This window comes from Rhyacophila brunnea, unplaced genomic scaffold, assembly GCF_057557595.1.
Source record: "Rhyacophila brunnea isolate RB1 unplaced genomic scaffold, BYU_Rbru_1.0 scaffold_173, whole genome shotgun sequence".
In the NCBI taxonomy this organism is placed as follows: domain Eukaryota; kingdom Metazoa; phylum Arthropoda; class Insecta; order Trichoptera; family Rhyacophilidae; genus Rhyacophila; species Rhyacophila brunnea.
The window spans coordinates 176,904-196,302 of record NW_028232831.1 but is presented as its reverse complement, the minus strand read 5'-3'; the positions used below and the strand labels follow the sequence as shown (position 1 = coordinate 196,302).

General features: G+C 25.6%; 1 pseudogene; it reads left to right on the top strand.

The window, feature by feature from the left end:
• LOC147073504 (uncharacterized) overlaps positions 1-19,130 on the top strand; it is a 50,326-nt pseudogene extending 31,196 nt beyond the window's left edge.
• The last annotated feature ends 269 nt before the right edge of the window (positions 19,131-19,399 follow it).

Here is a 19,399-nt window from a genome sequence, read left to right as displayed (position 1 = left end):
ATTCATGGACTAAAAATTTTTTTTTTTAAATATGAGAATATTTTTTTCGTCTTTTTTTAAAAGAAGCGATTCGATTTTGCAATATTATTTTCTGATCAAAATGAATTAAAATGTTATTGGTTTCAGCTTATGCTCATTTTTATTTATGTTATTTGTAAGCGTTTAAGAAACATGTAACTAGAATAATATATTACTGTCCTATAAAAAAAAACTATAAAACTTGCAATAACACAAAAATACATACAAAATATAATAGAGTTCACAAAAACCTTTAAATTTTAAGCAAGTTAACACAAACAGAAACCACATTTATCTAGGGATTATATCTGATAAATTCAAAAAATATGACTTTTTTGTGAGTTTGTTCCTATATTTATCTGATCTGTGTGAAAAAAATTATAAATACAAACTTATGTTATAGTATAGGACACTATCATATATTGGAGTGGTAAATAGCATCGTTTTAAATCAAAATATAGATAATCTTCAAAATATTCTTGTTATAAATTCATGAGAAATATGAAGATCATTTTATATATGCAATTCCATTCTCTTCACACAAAAAAACCTTTCTATAACTAAAAATCCCTTTACTGAAATACAATATATCTACAATGAAAATTATTAAATATAAAAAATCAAACTTCAATTCTCATACTATAAGTATTACGAATTAATTTTTTTATTATAAATATTTAGAGAACAGAATCAGTTAAAACTTACATTGTATGCTTTATTTTAGATTAATTGTCTGCAAAAAACCAAAAAGTACATAAATTTTGCTAAATGTTCCTAATTAACATTAAGCAGTATACTCGCTGACCTAAGCCTGACCAATTAGTTTTAATTCAACGGAACGCAGTTCTCACTTTTAAACATAAAAATTGTATTTATTTTAGAAATTATAATGGTTTATTCAACTTTCTGTGCCGAAAGCAGGTGCACATAAAAAAAACTAAAATGTTTTGCTATTTTTAAAATTAAAAATTGTCACATAAGAAGTTATGATGCCAAATATATATCTATGCTTGTAGATTGAAAGTCAAATACATAGTAATATTGAAAACTGAAGACATTGCAGATTCTTTAAGCGCCCAGTTCATTCAAAATTTTCATTTCATTATTTCAATATACGGAAAATTTATAAAATAAAAAAGCAGTGTTTGTGTTAAACAGCATTGAATTATCTATTTTACTGGGTGTTAAAAACAATTTTATTGCCAGAGTAAATACCAATCCAGATTATTTTACGTGTGTATATTTTGAAATCTATTTCTAAGCATTTATATGGCTTTTATTTATTAATAGCAGCATAAAAGAATACCTTATTTTATATACTGATGATCCAACATAAAAAAAGACGAAACCGATATAAATTTACTTCAATGCGTGATTTTTTGTATTAAAGTCACTATAGTTTTTTTGATAAGATGAATTACTGGATGTTTACTTTATAAATTAGCATAAAATGGCTTACTTAATTTGGTTTTGTGAGCTAAGAAACATATTATGCTAAAAAGGAGTAAACTATACAGGAAAGAAAGCACATTGAATTCCTTGTAAAAATTCGATTAGTTATAGTATCTAGACTTAACAGCAAGCATTTTCATTTCACTTAGTGTAGAAATAAAAATTCAAGACATTTTAGTTCTAAATTAACGCCGGTGAATTTAAAATTTACTTTCTAGGTTTTATATTATATATGATATTCAAGATTTTATTACAGCATGTGCCAGAATTAATTGTGAAAATTATCATCAACATTTTTTTAGTATCGATTTTCGTTTTCTATGTGATGATTCGTAAATAAATTTAAAAACAGTTACTATAAGTTTTGCGAGTCTAAATGTGCTGATGATAAAATTTCCATTATGTTTGATACTTCATTTTCGTAAAATTTTATTCTACGCGATATTTGTGCGCATATAATTAATAATAACAAAATAAACTTAAAAAACATCAAATAAGGTATATTTGCAGATTTTAACACCAAATTCAAAATTATATTTGTGCGCATTGAATTTATATGTATAAAATCAATTTTATAAACATCAAATAAGGTATATTGGAAGATTTTAGCAAAAAAATGCATATCTTTAAATAATAAAAGAATTTTTAAATTTAAAGTTTTCAGTATCGGAAAAAAATACGCGAGAAACACATTTACATCATGAAAGTAATATTAACAATACCACATGATGCCTTATTGATAAAATTGACAGTTTTAAAATGATAAATTCGATAATTATTATGGTAGAAAAGTGTATGAGGACTTTAAATCTTTAAATATTGTTAAAAACCGAAATTTTTTTTTTATCGGGTAGCAGTCGTATAGGCTTCTTGCGTCATTACGTATCTAATAAAATTGTTGCAAATGAATTTTAAACTTCTGACAATCGTCTCATCTAGAAAATTTATTTATTTTTAGCACCCGTGGAAAATAACATCAGCAACTTCAATGTGATTTCTGTTATTTTTGTATTTTTTTAGATACTAATTACATCAATTATTTGATTTGCACTTTTATACAATACCTTTTTGGATTTCGGTAAGCTTAAACCTCTTGCAATCTAGACACATGTAGTTTAAATTAGAAAAAAACTAAAAATAACCGTACTCAATATTTAAAATAATAGAAGTTTGGCAAATTTTTTTAAGTAGTGCTTGGGGAGAATGTTAACAGCACATTAAAAAGATAAGAAAAATTATTTTTGCACAAAAATCAAGAAATTTATCTTATATTAAAAATTTATCGTATATTTGCTGATTCCAGTAAATTCAATTCATTTTGATGAAGAAAAATAATTGAGAATAAAGAAGCAGATAAAATTTTTAAAGAAAGTTCAAATTGTTTATTTTTTTATATTCTCCTTTTCTTGTCAGTCTCTAGTTGTTTTTCTTTAATTTTAATAAATCGCCAATTCTCACGGCAAGAAAGTATTCCCAAATATTTATTATTTGATGCAGTTGACGACAATAAAGCTTACTTATTTTATTTTTCTTATCTAAAAGCATAGAAGGTTCATTACATTCTTTATTCGATCTTTTATCGTCATCAACTGATGATATTTCGATTTCCGGCAAAATCAATTCAGGTGATGAAGTTAACCTCAAAGCCATAACTTCGATTAGTAAACTCACAACTTCTATATCATCCATGGCATTTTTAAATCCAGAATTTACTGATAATTTTTTGATTTCCGGCAAAATCAATTCAGGCATATTAAGAATCAGAGATATATCTTTGATTAGTGCAATAACCTCTTGTATATCATTCCACAAATTTTTAAAATCACAAGTTACAGATGATTTTTCGATTTCCGGCAAAATCATATCAGGCATTGAAGTTAGCCTCTTAGATAAGGCGTTGATTAGTAAAATAACCTTGCGTATATCATTCATTAAATATTCAAATGTGGAATTTACTGATAATTTAGTGATTTCCGGCATAATTAATTCAGTAATTGAAGTGAGTCTCTTATATATTACTTCGATTAGTAAGGCAACCACCCGTATATGATTCCACTCATTGTTAAGATCAGAATTCACTAATGATTTTTTAATTTCCGGCAAAATCATATCAGATATTGAAGATAGCCTCATATTTATAGCTTCGATTAGTAAACTTACCACCTGTATATCATCCTGTTTATTTTTTAAATCGGAATCAACTGAAGATTTTTCAATTTCCGGCAAAATCATATCAGGTGATGAATTTAGCCTCTTAAATATTACTTCGATTAGAAATGCCATCACTTTCATATCATCCATGACATTTTTAAATTCGGAATCAACTGATGATTTTTCTATTTCCGGCAAAATCATATCAGGTGATGAATTTAGCCTCTTAGCCATTGTTTCGATTAGTAAGGCCACTAATTGTATATCATCCATGACATTTTTACAAAAAGATAGTTTTATACATTCACATGAAGTTTTAGGTAATTTGAGTAGTTGTACACGAAGAGAAGTGGATTCTAGTACGAGTAAACACGTGTTGTGTAATATTGAGTTTGTAAACTTTTCAAGACTTTCAATGCAAAAATTTTGTTCCGAACTTTTATCTTTGTTTTTCATAGTGTCATTCGGCTCTGTATCACATTCAGGTTTTTCACATGGAGTAATCTTTTTGTTTGTCGATTCATTTTTAAAAGGACCATAGAAATCATAAATTTGATATAAGAAATCGGTAAATTTTAAAAGAGATTCAAATGGAATACATTCGCATTTGAAAATACCAGAACTTCTTAAATGAACTATTGCATTTGATAAATAATTATTTCTAGGTGGTGTAGGCTCCGTACTTCTTAGAGAGATATCAAATGGATTTAGAAACGATGTATTATTATCTTTCATTATTTTTCCAATAAAATAGGTAAGTTCTGACAAAAATCCATAGGTATGGCAGATTATTACCTTGATTTTTGGTTCTTTATTTAGTATTCCCCAAAAAAATTCTTTCATATCATCTATATCATTTTTACTTAAAATATTTTCAATTCTTTCTCGATGATGATTGATTTCAGCCTCTATATATTTATCCATACTGACAAACAAATTATTTATTATATGAGAATCATGTGCAGTTAAATCTTTCTGTTCATCTTTAAAATTATGTTTAATGTTTTGTTTTCGAATGGTCTCAGAAAGTTGGATAAATTTTCGTACTATGCTATTTTTTTGTGGTGGAGGGGCATGTAATTTGGAAATTAACAACAATTTACGCTTCATTTTTTTGTTATTTTTTATCTTTGTGCGGAAATCCTGGCAAAGATTATGATACAACGTGGAAATATAATAAATTCCAATATCATGTATCAAAAGACCCCGAGCATTTACTATACTGTGAAATATATTTTCATCTGTATTAGATTCCGTATTATATTTTACAGCAGACTGATTTATACCAAAAATAAACGCTGTAAGTATGTATTTAATTTTCATGGTTACAATTTTGAAGCATCTTAAATATATGTGAATATTTTTTTTTTAATTAACGTATTTGTCCATTCATCATATTTGCTAATGACAAATATGGTAAATGTTCTGTAAATTTTCATAGTTACAATTTTGAAACACCCCAAATATATATACGAATAATTTTTTATTAATTTCCATATTAGTTCATTCATCTAATTTGCTAACGACAAATATGATAAATGTTCTGTAAATTTTCATAGTTAATATTTTAAGCTTCTTGTATAATTGTGAATAATTGTTTATTAATTTTCATGTTAGTTCATTCATCTAATTTGCTAACGACAAATATGGTAAATGTTCTGTAAATTTTCATAGTTAATATTTTAAGCTTCTTGTATAATTGTGAAAGATTGATAATTAATTTCCATGTTAGTTCATTCATCTAATTTGCTAACGACAAATTCAGCAAATGTTTTATGAATTCTTAAACTTCGAATTTTGATCAATCTTAATGTATGAGAATGATCATTTACATAATTTCTATTGAAAAAGACGCTTGAACTGATAAGTATTGAGAGAAGAAAGGCATCCCTTGGGATATAGCCGAGGATGATAATGTATAAAGTAGTGATAAAGTTTGCTCTAAGGAATGTATCAGACTATCTGTTTGAGAAACTAGAAAAGTCAAATCTAAAATTAACCCTTAAATAAAATCAATAATATACGTAATTCTCATATTTATTTTATTCGTCTTTAATTATATAAGACATTTATAGTATACTTAATTATCAATTAATCAACTATGAGGAGGCATATGAAAATTGAATTTCCAATCTAAATGTCTACTTCGATACAATTTTTCATTAAATTTAGAACAATCACAGTTTTTATACAAAAATTTGAGAAAAGTGCGTTTTTTCCCCAAATGTATAAATTGCACAGTAGGATGAGTAAGAATTGTAGGGGTTACGATAGCTTGATGGTAAAGAATCAATAAATAATGTTTTGTGGTCAATGTGGCTTTACAGTGGTTTTTTAAATCCTGAATTTTATTTTCCGCTTTTCCTAAAAAAACACAATTATATTTTGATAAATATGGCAAATTATGACGTTTATATATTATTTTTTATAGCTAATTTCATGATAGAATTGTAGGTGAACTTGAATTATTTAGTTTATAAGAGAAGACTATTGTAAAATTAATCAGGTGGAAGAACTATCAATTAAATATATTCTAATTAGAAATGTAAATTTCTGCTTCAAAAATATAAAACGCTTATAATTAAATTCACCCACGCATAAAATTAAGTATATGGCTAAATATAATTTTATCTAGTCTATAAATAGGTTCTACTATACGCTATTTATCACTAAAAGTTTCTTGCATGTATTTTTATGCATATAACTACCAGATAGGCGATTTTTTACATCATTTTCCAAAGCATGTATATTTTTCTTGTAGCCACGAAGCTCAAAAAGGAATTGGTAATCATAACTATCAATTATATTATATTTTGCTAGCCTGTATTCTTAGAAATTAAACTGTCAGAAAGTGCCGGAAAAATACCAAAATTGATGTATTGATAATTAAAAACATCTTGTATACATTTTATTTCTATATTAAACTTTTTTTATTACGAAAAAACGATTTATTTTATCTATTATATATATAGTATTTTCCAATATAATATATCGTAAAATTATCAAATATATGAGCTACCAGTATAGCGTGAAAAAATCTGTTGTGTGATATATTTTAGAAATTCGGTGCCGGAAAATAAAAAGATTAATCTAAAATTATATCATATGAATAAAAAAAAGAAGTGGGAAATGGTTGAAGAAAGTTGTAATAAAAATTCATCAATGCCTATTTCCTGGGTTTTTATGAAATGTTTTTAAAGGAAAGCATCTAAAATATTCTGAAAATATTGAACTATAAAAATTCATATGCAAATAATCATAGAACAAAAAAAAATTTCATAGTAGTTTTATTGGCTATAAAAATCGAATCCGCCTGCGTTTTGTGTAATTATTCAAATTATTTAAATAATAGAATCATCTGCCACGTTTCTAATTTCTAATATGATATTATACAAATGATTTGATGATAATGATAAATAATAAAATCTTGTATGTTTGTAAATCGATTTAATATTTTTCTATATTTAGATTGAACACTGAACATTTTGACCTTCTTAAATTTTCATATAATTTTTTATGATTTATTATTCTTAACAAAAATGTTTTCATTTTTTATAAAGGGGTTTCAGTGGTCCAGTTGATTTAGAAAATCTCTATATAGGAGCCTGTGCTTCAACCGCAGCGCAATACCCGAATGCATATGAATTTACTCAAAAGAGAAATACCCGCAAGGAGGTGGTCTGTCATAACTAAAAGAAAGCCATAACAAGACTGACAAGAATAATTTTTTGGTGGTTGCTCTGTAAGAACCTGAAACTTGCCCCGAAATCGAATGAACCCTATATGTTTGGAAAATATATGGGTAAGTGCTTCTTGGTGATATTAGCATAAGTAACTAGCGACGGAATATAGATAGAATCACATCTCCACTTCATATCGACCATCCCGTGGCAAAACGGCCTAATATATGCAGTGCAAGATGTTAGAGGAAATGTGAATAATCAAGCCTGGGGCAGCATCAGATAAGCAAATTTTCCTAATAGCCATGGGTGAACTTTCTAATAAGAACAATATGCGAGTAAATATATAAGACATTTGTCTAGAATTTCTTTACTCTTCACAAATTTAAAGAATCTGCAAATGATAAAGTTTAGTGTCTATTCGTCTACTAAATTTTATTTTTATGATTATGAGCGACTTAAAACATCATATTTTCTTTTAATTACATAAACCACAAATTTTAAAAGATGGAATAATTTTAATAAAACGTTATCATTCAAACAAAATATTCTGTTGAATAATCGGTTTATCACGTGCCATAATATTTTCATGATACAATATCAGTTTTATTTTTTTATTTAAGCCAGACTTTAAATTAAATTCCACGATTAAATACAGTTGTAAATGGCAAATGCTTTACCAAGTAGAGATGCATTATTTTTTATAGTAAATAGCATCGTTTATAATGTATGATATATTATATTTATTAAATTCGTGTCTTCTAATAGAAATTTTATCAATAAAACAAGATGAAATATGTTGTCGATTAAATTAATTCGTTTATTTACCAGTTTTTAATTTTCCTTCAAACATTTGTATCAATGTTTTTACATTCGGATTAAGATTCAAAAAAACCTTACTCGAATTATTAAAAGTACGTGGAGACCGTGGTAAACTTTCAAATAAACTTTTAAGGGTTTTAACCTTTGGAGAAGAATCGAAATTCTTGCAGAGGCATGGTCCTTTATCAAAATGAAGATAACATAATGGCCCTAGGAAAGAAAAGGTGGTGTTGAACTGTGAGAAGAATGTTGCATTCTTATAATATTGCTCATTCAATATTATTTTTTGTGGTTTAAGCTCTTTACCAGTACGTTCATCAGCGTTTTTAAATGGTTTGTAACGCCTTAGTTCGGAAATTTCACTCGAAATTTCTAACTTGCTCTCTGATCCATCTATATCTAAATCAACAGACATACAATTAAGACTTGGTATTTTAATTGTTTTTGGTGTATCCCTATTTTTGCGCTTCTTTGATGTAAAAAATAACATAAATACGAATTTTTTTATTGGAATTCCAAAACATATATTTTACCAACATTGCAGGTTATTGGTAAATATAATATTGAGAGAAATTATGAATCGTACGATAAAAGTAGGTAGCTTAATTGGTTCGTCAATTAATCAATAAAATCACATTTATTTACATATCATATAAATAGATCGAGTGATAACAGACATCACAAAATCATATTTATCGATATAATTATTGTAATTAATAAAGGAGGCCAGATAACTTTTTTTTTGTTCTTGAGTAGTTTGTAAGTATATTGTATTTTTTTTATTTCTTTTTAATAATTTGAGCGACACTATGCAGCAAGAAAAATAATTATTTATGTATAATTTACATAAAAGAAAATAAAAAGAAAAGTAGACTAAAAGAATTAATATACAAATGTGTATAAAGTACCTGTTATAACCTGTGTTGGGTCACTCAACTTCAATGGCTGGTCGCCTGTCATCAAAAAATTTAGTGAATAGGCTGAAGATGTGTCCTTCTTATGAAAAAAAAGATTAAATGTACATAAAAACTTCTTCATTAATAAATAAATAAAATTAAACATTATTGCAGAAAACAACCAAAAAAATTATAAAAAAAAGACATCGACAACATTGTGAATTATATAATAAATAAAAAATATTGTGTATCGACCATGATTTTTTTTAAATAGACCAAAGCATTTTTTTCGACACATAATTAAATATTTTTCAATCTTGTATGGTAATTTAAATTTTTTATGGTTAAATCTTAAATATTATCTATTTAAATTCCTATTTATTGAAAATTAACTGTAATATATATGAAATAAGAATAGTGTTCAAAACTACAAAATTACGATATTTTTGTTAAGTTACTTACTATTTTAAAAATTATTATGCATAAAAGTCAAAATTTTTTAGCGAAATTTAATGTGATTTCCAACTTAAACACATATTATTTATCATAATTAGCGTTCAGTTGGCATAAAACATACAAACATCTTATTTATAGGCGCTGATTAACAAGCTTATCATTCAATTATTATAGCCAAAAGATAGTACTATTAAGTAGTTTTCAATATTACATTTTAAATATCTAAAATTAAGATTAAGATTCACTCGGTATATATTACCACGAATACTTTTCACACTATCACAGGATATTTGTACCATTGAGTATTTTAATTCTATTATTACTTGTTCTCAAAGTCCTGTCATACAAACTCGGAAATTTGCTTGATAATAATATAAAAATCAGGGCAAGAATTTTTGAATTACAAATATATCAACAGAAAAATTCAAGAACCCATAAAAAAAATTTAATATCGTGTTAATCGTAGTATTTTATACCTAATCATTTGGGTTTCACATATTTCTATCAATTTATGATTTTTTTGTTAAAGATCAAAAACATATTTACTTGCTAGCTACTAGAATTCAGGTTTTAAAAGCCCTAACTACTGATAATAGAATCGTCTAAAAAAATCATAAAATAATATTTATTAGCATAAGAGCTCACACATATTTAAAAATGCGGAGCAAAAACAATACAAGATGAAATGTCGCAGCATTTAAACATTATAAGCTGCATATATATTTTTTTTTATTTATGGGCCATATTTATAGTCGTAATTTTAGTTTTTTTTTCGCAGGCACAGCTTGCTTGATTCTCTGTATGCAAAGCGTATATATACTCTTGGCTATCTTCTCCTCTCCAAAGTCTTCTTCAATGCCCCTCCTTCTTTCGAGACTTATGAATTCAATGGTTTTTTTTTAATCCCAAGGTTTGAATATATGTCATAACCTGGTTTGTGATATCTAGTTCCTTATATGCTGCATATTAAAAATTATCGATCTCAACTGAAACAGAATCATGCACAAAACTATTGGGTTGAGATAAAAAATTTAGATTCAAAACGCTTGTACAGATAAAATTCCAAATAAAGGTTGCAAATTCATATTTATTTAAATTAATTATTTTCACAATCAGCTCTGTAAACAAAATATAGGTTTTTTAACAAAATTTAGCATTCAATTAAGAATAGCACCCATAATAAACAATTTGTGTGATATATATTAAATTTAAATATAAAAAAAGTATATAATCAAAGTACATATAAAATTTCTATGGTTATTCGTAAAATTTTATTCTATTATATTTTGATATCGTTAGATATTTTTAGAATTCCCTTAACTATTAATTTTTAAGGTATCAAAAAATACACAAATGAAATCTATGATTGTGAAATTATCCAATAATTATTATAATTTTTGCATTGAGTTTATATATATATCAATACTTTTAGATAATAGGAAATAGTTCACACATATTAAATGTTATTTTAGTGATATTTTTTGATTTATATTCTGGGAAATGGTCATTTAGTCTACTGATCGGTAAAAATTCATACGCGTTTATATTAATAAAAATTTTATAGAAAATTCAAACTATGATTTTTTACATATATTTATTGTGTGATTAATATAAATATAACAAACAAATGCTATAATTGTTTCATTGTTTAATCGTTTTTTTCGGCTCGTATTTACTTAATTCAAAAAACCATGAATAAAAAAATAAATTCATATTCGATTGTTTAATTTTATTTTAAAAGTTACTTCAAAAAATATAAATATTCTTTCGTGACGCAGGGATTTTATTTACTAAGCCATTTAGTTTTATAGTTATGATCAGTGTTATTTTAACTGATATTTAACATAATTTAGGATTAATTTCGAGCATTATATGAAGATACTTTGTGGTTTTACCATGATTGCCTTGAAAAATGACGCTAATCTACGTTCATTTATCAATTTTTTTTCTTGAGTTTCTGGAAAATTAGCATATTTGCATTAGTTGTTTTCAGAAAACATGCACTGAATAAATTAGATCTTACGATGAATTGATTCGAATTGCACAATGTTTCTAATTCCTCCTTTTAAACAATTGAGAATTCTTTAAAGTTCATTCAAAAATCTTAAATACAAAATTAGACATTTGAAAACTACTAGAAAGTCCGAATTCTAAGATATCAAAAAAATTATTAGTATATATATATGCGAATAAAATCGGTAAATATACACTTAAACGTTTTCAGAATAAAAAATATGATCAAATTAATCTCCTGATTCTAAAATACAAAAACAATGAATTCGATTATGAATACATTTAATCCATGCACATATCGCATATTTATATAAAATTGATTGAATTTATTTCGATCTCTGATCACGCATTTTTATAATAATGAATGCCCTAAAGTCATAGTATTTGAGATAATATTATTTGTTATTTGCCTTGAATGTATATGAAGTATAATCAAAGAAATAAAAAACAATGGTATTTTAAAAAAAAATATGCATCGACGGGATCTTAAATCTTATATCAATAATAAATAATACATTTTTAAAGTACAATTGATTTATACACATGGTATTAAGTGCATCAGTTTAATCTAATAACAGATTTTCCCGCATAAAAAAAATCATTAATGTACAAATATAATAAAACATAATAAAAAAAAGTCAAATACAGTAAAATCTATGTTTTATGACAATCTTCTTGAATTTGTCAATTTAATATCCTTGATAAAATTTGTAATCAATTCGCAATAAAAATGTAATAAAAGAGGATGCAAAACGAATTAAAACCTTTATTTATTACTAAATCACAATGAAAAGATTGAAAATCAATATTTTAAAGATCCGGGTGATTTATAGGCTGCACTGAGAACTTTCTTTTCATTTTACTACTTTATTATTATAAGTGTTTTGATATGCAGATTGATTTTTGATTTCAAATTTTTGGACAGGAGAAATTGACAGTCTCTTCCATGGTTAAAATTTATTTCCGCCTAGAATGCATTTTGCCTTTTTTTTCATCCACTGAGATAATAATATTAGTATGAAGAGTATCATTCACATTGTATCTGTAATAAGAAATTAAAGGATAAATATATTTAAATTATTACTAGAAAAATACACACCGTTTAAGCAGCCAAAAAAAAATATTAACGTTATTTACAAGGATTTTTTTGAATTTCGAAAATCTAGACTCCAATTCGGTTTTCTTTTACTATCTAAAAAACACAAGAATAATACTAGATAATATTTTAACCTTATAAGTTAGTATTTGGCAAGAGTTATATATAAATTTTTTTTAATATAAGAATCAAAGACATATATATAACACAGGTCGTCGCATTTGACATAAATTGAATTTTTAATAAAAAAAATAAGGTCATATATTTCCATAAAAAATCAATATTATGATAGAAATTTTTATATGTTTTACAATATTTTACACACTTTATTTTTTTATGAAGTATACGAAGTTGATGATTTTATTCAGAAGAAAATATGGGGGCTTTTAAACAAAGTTGATTGTAAAAGATATTGAATATAAATTATTTGAGTTTTCTATATATTATTATTGAATTATAAATAAAACTGGTACATATATTTTTGTTTGAATTCTTATTCACATTTTTATTTATTATTTTTAGTGCATTATCAAATTTGTTGCCTATAAAATACCATTTTAATGTTATCATTATATTTTTGATACTTTGACAGTTTAAATTTAAATTAATTTTGTGGAGAATCAACACATTCGTTTTTAAATTTTCACTAAAAAAAAGAACGATTTTTAATTTCTCACACCCCATAAAATAAATTCTTCGACTTAAAATTTTTTATTTACCGAGAAAGTAAAACAAACAGTTTATATGCATATTTTTCGACACTTCGAAACAGTTTATAGATAGCAAATTTAAAATTATTTGAATAATCACAATGATCCTCTAACTTTAAGCCTAAAAAACCAAATATGATGCTACAATTAATTTCCTTTTATTTCGTCACATTAAAATCATTTATGTGTCTTTCATTGGTTGAAAATCTTATATTAATAGTTTACAGGAGAATCAATAGAATATTAAGAATTTATCTAGAGATAAAAAGATATATTATGCATAGTATTTAAATCATGATGCATTTGGAAATATTATAAAAATTAAATTAGCGACAAAAAAAACAATTATGCCTAAAAAATCATTTTCTTTAATATTGATTGATAATTTAGATAAATAATGCATGAAAAGTAATAATATTTTCGCATATAAAATTTATTCGTATGGTTAAATATTTTAAAAATACAAATGTGAGCTATCGATTGTAATTCCGTCCCCTTTTACTTACGGTGGTTATAAATAAATGTTAATTTGTAATTTGATGGAAATAATTCCAAAACAGACCCAAATGAAATTAATTTAGAAGATTTTAGGCACTTAAAACACAACTAGTGTTTTAAATTCAAGTTTTTAAAAGGTTAAAGTTTTAAATAAAAACCTATTTATCAGAAAGAAATTAACATGATGTCTAAATATTTTATGGTATAGAATAAAAATCTTTCTATTACTCTATTTATAAAAATATTATTTTTTCACTAAAACTAAAAGATTCAGATGAATACGTTGAATGAAGCGGGTGTTATGCATTTATAAATTATTCCATGCAATAAAATATTGTTAAGGCATTTAATTATAAAATAGTGGAAAATCATTGTTATTTTGTTATTTAATAATGTTAGATCAACCTAAACACATAATTCATTAGGTTTAAAATATAATATCACGAAAATCGTAATGATACATTGGTTAATTGTAAAACACAAAATTCAATTACAATATAAAGGTATATGACAAATAATAAATTATTTATGGTATGCCTTTTTAATTAAATTATGATACTTTTCGGTAATTTTTCATCATAAGGATGAATTTATAAGTTTTTGTTATAATTTTGTATTTCATATCAATGATATAAGATTTGATCATATAATTATCGTATTCAGTTTTAAATACGTGATTGCATATTTGTAGAACATGTGTATGAATTTAGCTAAAATTTATTCATTATAATACATATCTCTTTGTTTGTACTAGCCCTGGTCGATTTTTTGATGTATTTTTAAAAGTGATATATAATATAAAAATAATGACAAGCATATATCATAAAATAATTAATATGAAACCATGTATTCAAAAGAAGAGAAATTATGATATATGTTTCAATTTGATATAAATAAAAAAAAGGGACCAAATAGGCAGAAAAATATACAATGCCATCAATGCAAATTTTATTAATGCTACTCATTGCAGCAGAAATTCCACATGCAATTGGTCAAAAGATACCAGAAGAAAGTATGGACAAAGAGAAAATTATAGACGCATCGAATGAGAAATTGCAAGACTACAGTGATTATTGCCAGAGCTCATATAAAAGGTTCGATCAAAAAAACAAAAACATGAAATTAAAAAAACTTGTTGTGGTTCATAGACACGGAGATAGATCACCTTTGATAATGAAAGAAAGTAAATGGAAGGATGAAGACTGCATGTCATGTAAAACCGACGACAACAAAATTTCAGAATGCTATCCTGTCAAATGCAATGAAGGGGATTTATCGATGAAAGGTTTTAAGCAAATGATAACACTAGGAAATTTTATAAAAAAGAATTATGATGAGCTAAATTTTTCAAAAGTTGGATTACGATGCACTGAAGTGAAGCGAACACAGGTTAGTCTTCTTGGTGTGGTTAAGGGGCTTCTAAACAAAGAAATACTTGAGAATGTTCTCATACCCTCTGCAAATGAAGATTCGTTACTTGTTCCTAAGAACTGTATGTTTGTTAATAATCTAATGGAAAGATCCGGAAATGATATTTTTAAATCTGTTATAGAAAAAGATAAATATCTAGAGAACCTGAAAGATTTACCCCCTCAAAGAATTGCCGATACATACCTCACACATTTTTGCAATAAAATTCCGTTAAACTGTGAAATATTAGATTGCACTGATGAGCTAATATTAGAATACATAGTAACCTCTTTTGAATTATGGAAATATCAATCGACAAATCTTCTTCGCACCGATAATGTTTTAGAAATCGTATTCGGAAGATTCGCAAATGATCTACTTGCAATTTTTGTGAACGATAATAATATCGATATAATAAGTGTTCATGATTCTTCATTAGCCATTATTTTGGCTGGATTGGGAACTAAAATTACTCGACATCCACCATACGCAAGTGCGATATTTATAGAAATTTGGGAAGATACTGATTCGGAAGAGCCCCAAGCAATAAATAAAAATTCGGATCCATATCAAAATAAATATGCAAGAATTATCTTTAATGATCAAATGTGCGAAACAACAATACATAAAGACGCAGATATACCATTGAAAAAACTAATTGACTATTTCAAAATTTTAATTATATCAAATGAAGATATGAAAGATAAGTGTAATATGAAAGAATACAGTAAAGTACATGTAGAAAATTCCCTTAAAGTAAAGGATGTCAGTGCACTTAAATTTTCAGATGTTGTGAAAATGTAGAAATAAATTTCAATATTTATTCAATTGCGACTGGAAAATTAAAAGATTATATAAAAAAACTTATTCGACTAAATGTTATTTATTATTATAGGTGATCAGAGACACTAAAACATCTGTATGGATACATTTTAAATAAGTTTTAAAAATTCATAAATATAGAATTTTAAAATAGAATTTATAAAATCTTAAATGGTTTATTTTCATCTCATTGCACGCTTTTCTTCTTCAACCATTAAAAACTATAGATTAATCTATGATTTAGGTTATATTTATGCTTATTTTATCCTATTCTATCTCGAATAAAATTATTTTTCAAAATTTTATTTTTAAACTTCATAATTTCTACATTTTATCTATCCCGCAAAGATATGGGGTTATCGAATTTTATTTTAGGCTAGTGCAAAGTCGATTAAAAAATTAGTATTAGAATGACGCAAACTAGACTTTTAAAAGCTTATCCTGCCATTCAAAGCCCATTTTTTATAGGATGATACTACAAGGCGCGTATATTGTATATTATGGATCTTGAGTTATCCTCATAGAATTTATATTTAAATTGAGATAGTAGCTATGTTGGATTTCAATTTATATGCTTCAAAAACAAAAACTTAAAGATTATTCAAAAATTGTTTATATTTTGCATGTTCTATAGCATTAGCAAAATAACGAAGGTAAATTTTATATAGCATAGGATTATAAAAAGTCTATTTTTATTTTTTTAAAAACACGTAAAAATTGTATAAAAATATTTCCTTCGTCATTAATCGCATACATAGTTATATATATAATTTTTTACGAAACCTCTGAGTTCGAACTAATAGTTTGAATTTTACAGGTATTTCCATATGATAAATATAAAAATTCGTATTTTTTCTAAAAATCTTACAATGATATTGCAGATCATCTATAAAAAGCTCATGGTTTTAAGCAAATAGATTTGGTATTTGAGATTTTTAAAAATTAAAATCATCATTAATTACACTTATTATTAATTGAATATATATAGAGACTAATACCAACGAAGTCGAGTCATATATGAAAAGAATATGATTGAGAAAGACACATGAACTGATAAGTCTTGTGTGAAGGAAGGGTATCGATGAGGATATACCAGAGGAAGATATAATGAAAAATATTGATAAAGTTTGCTCCATTTTTATCATACAATCCATGGAAAATATAAATGCCAAATCCAAAATCAACCCATAAATAAAATAAATTATATAGAGACCCATACACAATGTATTATTATTTTTTTTATACATCGAATCACGAACTTCAGAATTTCGCCGAAATCCTATAAAATTTATCCATTTTCTCAATGGTTTAGTAAATTTTATGAATTTTTTATTTGTGTAATAAGTAATTATCGGAGGAGTGAGAAAATTATATGTGTATGATCTGATTGGAAGTTAATAAAATACGCTTTCACATCGTGAATTTTTATTATTTTTAAAAAAAAGTTTTCAATAATTTTTGCACATTAATTATTATGAAAGCTTTCAAGAATTGTTATAAAGCTTCAAAGCAGACTATGAATAGAAAAAACAAATATATATTGTTGCTTCACTATGATGCCAATATATAGTTTCAATTAAAGGGCTACAGAATAATATACCCTTTAAAATATAGGTTTAAAGAATTAGTAATACATCATTAAAGATACATTCTATCGAGAGAAGCATCAGAAAAATTTTTAAAGCTTCGCAGATTATAAAGATTTTCAGTATCTACATAATTATAATTAGAGAGAAGGAATGTTAGAATTGGCTATATATGTGAGAAAATACTAATATCATAGTAGATTTTTAAGATATAAAAAAATCTTTATTTGCCTGATCAATTCAAAAAACCAGCCAAAATTTTTTTATTTGAATTATTGATAAGTCCTATGCTCCTTTGGTAAAAATATGCATGTTTTATATAGGGGAAACCTTTTATTAAACCTTTGATCTAGTTCGTAGGGATTTTTCTGTAAAAAAAAATTTATATAGGATAAGTTTCTTTTTATTAATTCCATCTATTGAGATGAAGTCAGCACATTGGGAATATTATAAAACTTCTTGATGCATTTTTATACACCTTCCCCAGATCCATCTTCATCAACTGCTCTTCTTCTCATAAATAGGATAAGTTCAAGGGGCTTGTTTTCATATAAAATAAAAATAAAAATTTTTAAAAGAAGAGTGATACAAATTTTTTATGGCTACCAAAATACCACAAAAAAAAGAATAGTAATTCAATATTTTTCAGCGTAATTAAATGATTCCATATAAATTAATATATACTTACCCATTTAAAATTCCAATCTTATAGGTGAATTTATCGTATAATTAATTATTAGCATATATAATTGAATCATTTTAAACCCCTTTTTATAAAATATATTGTGATGTGTAATTGATTGTAAAAATTTAAATACGAATTTTTTATGATAATTTATATTTGTGCAAAAACTATTAATTTATCATATTGCTCAAATTTATTATTTTATTGTCTTGCTCTAAAAAAATATAGACCAAAAAAATATCTTTAATTTTTTCTATTTATTATTATATAAATTACACATAAAAGAATATATGGATTGATATTAATCATCGTAGTCTATAACCGAATAAATGCATATAACTATTAAAGAAAATAATATGCGTATCAATTTATGTCTGATATGATCATTAAGACATGAAACTTTGTATTGATAATTTGATAAGTTTCGTCTTTGCTTGGTCACATATTTGTTTTATCATCCGAAAAAAGAAGAAGTAATCTATTAGAGGGTGATTTATATATATTTATAGATAAAAAACAATGAGAATTTCGAGATTTACAAACTTTATATATTTCGGATTTGTATTTTTTGGTTTTATTCGAAACTTCCTTGGAGAAGGGTTTGTTGATTACAAAGGTCAGGATGCAATAACAGATAACGAAGAGCATAGCTCAAGAAAAAGAAAAAGTGATCCAGACTATAGAAAAAAGTCCTTTATTGATCGAACCAATAAAATTGATAATTTATATGATAAAAAAGATAAATCTGGCGGTGATGTGTCCATAGATATACATGGCCCCGGTCATTATCACAGTCGTGTTCCAGTTGAAAAGGGAAACACCAAACGCCTTATAGATAAATTTGAAAACATGGGATATAATCACCCGAACAAACCACGTACATATAAAAGAAAAAAGGATGATAATTTCAGCGAAAACAATGTACAAAAATTAGATCCATCAGTAAATGAACCAGAACATATGCGCGAAAGAAGGCCAACAGAACGATTGGATGTGGAAAGTAGTGGTGAACCTAATATATATGCTTCGACTCCAGTAGATTTAGAACCCAAACCAAAAAACGATAGAAATATTGAGCTATCAGATCAAGAAACTGGAAATGGT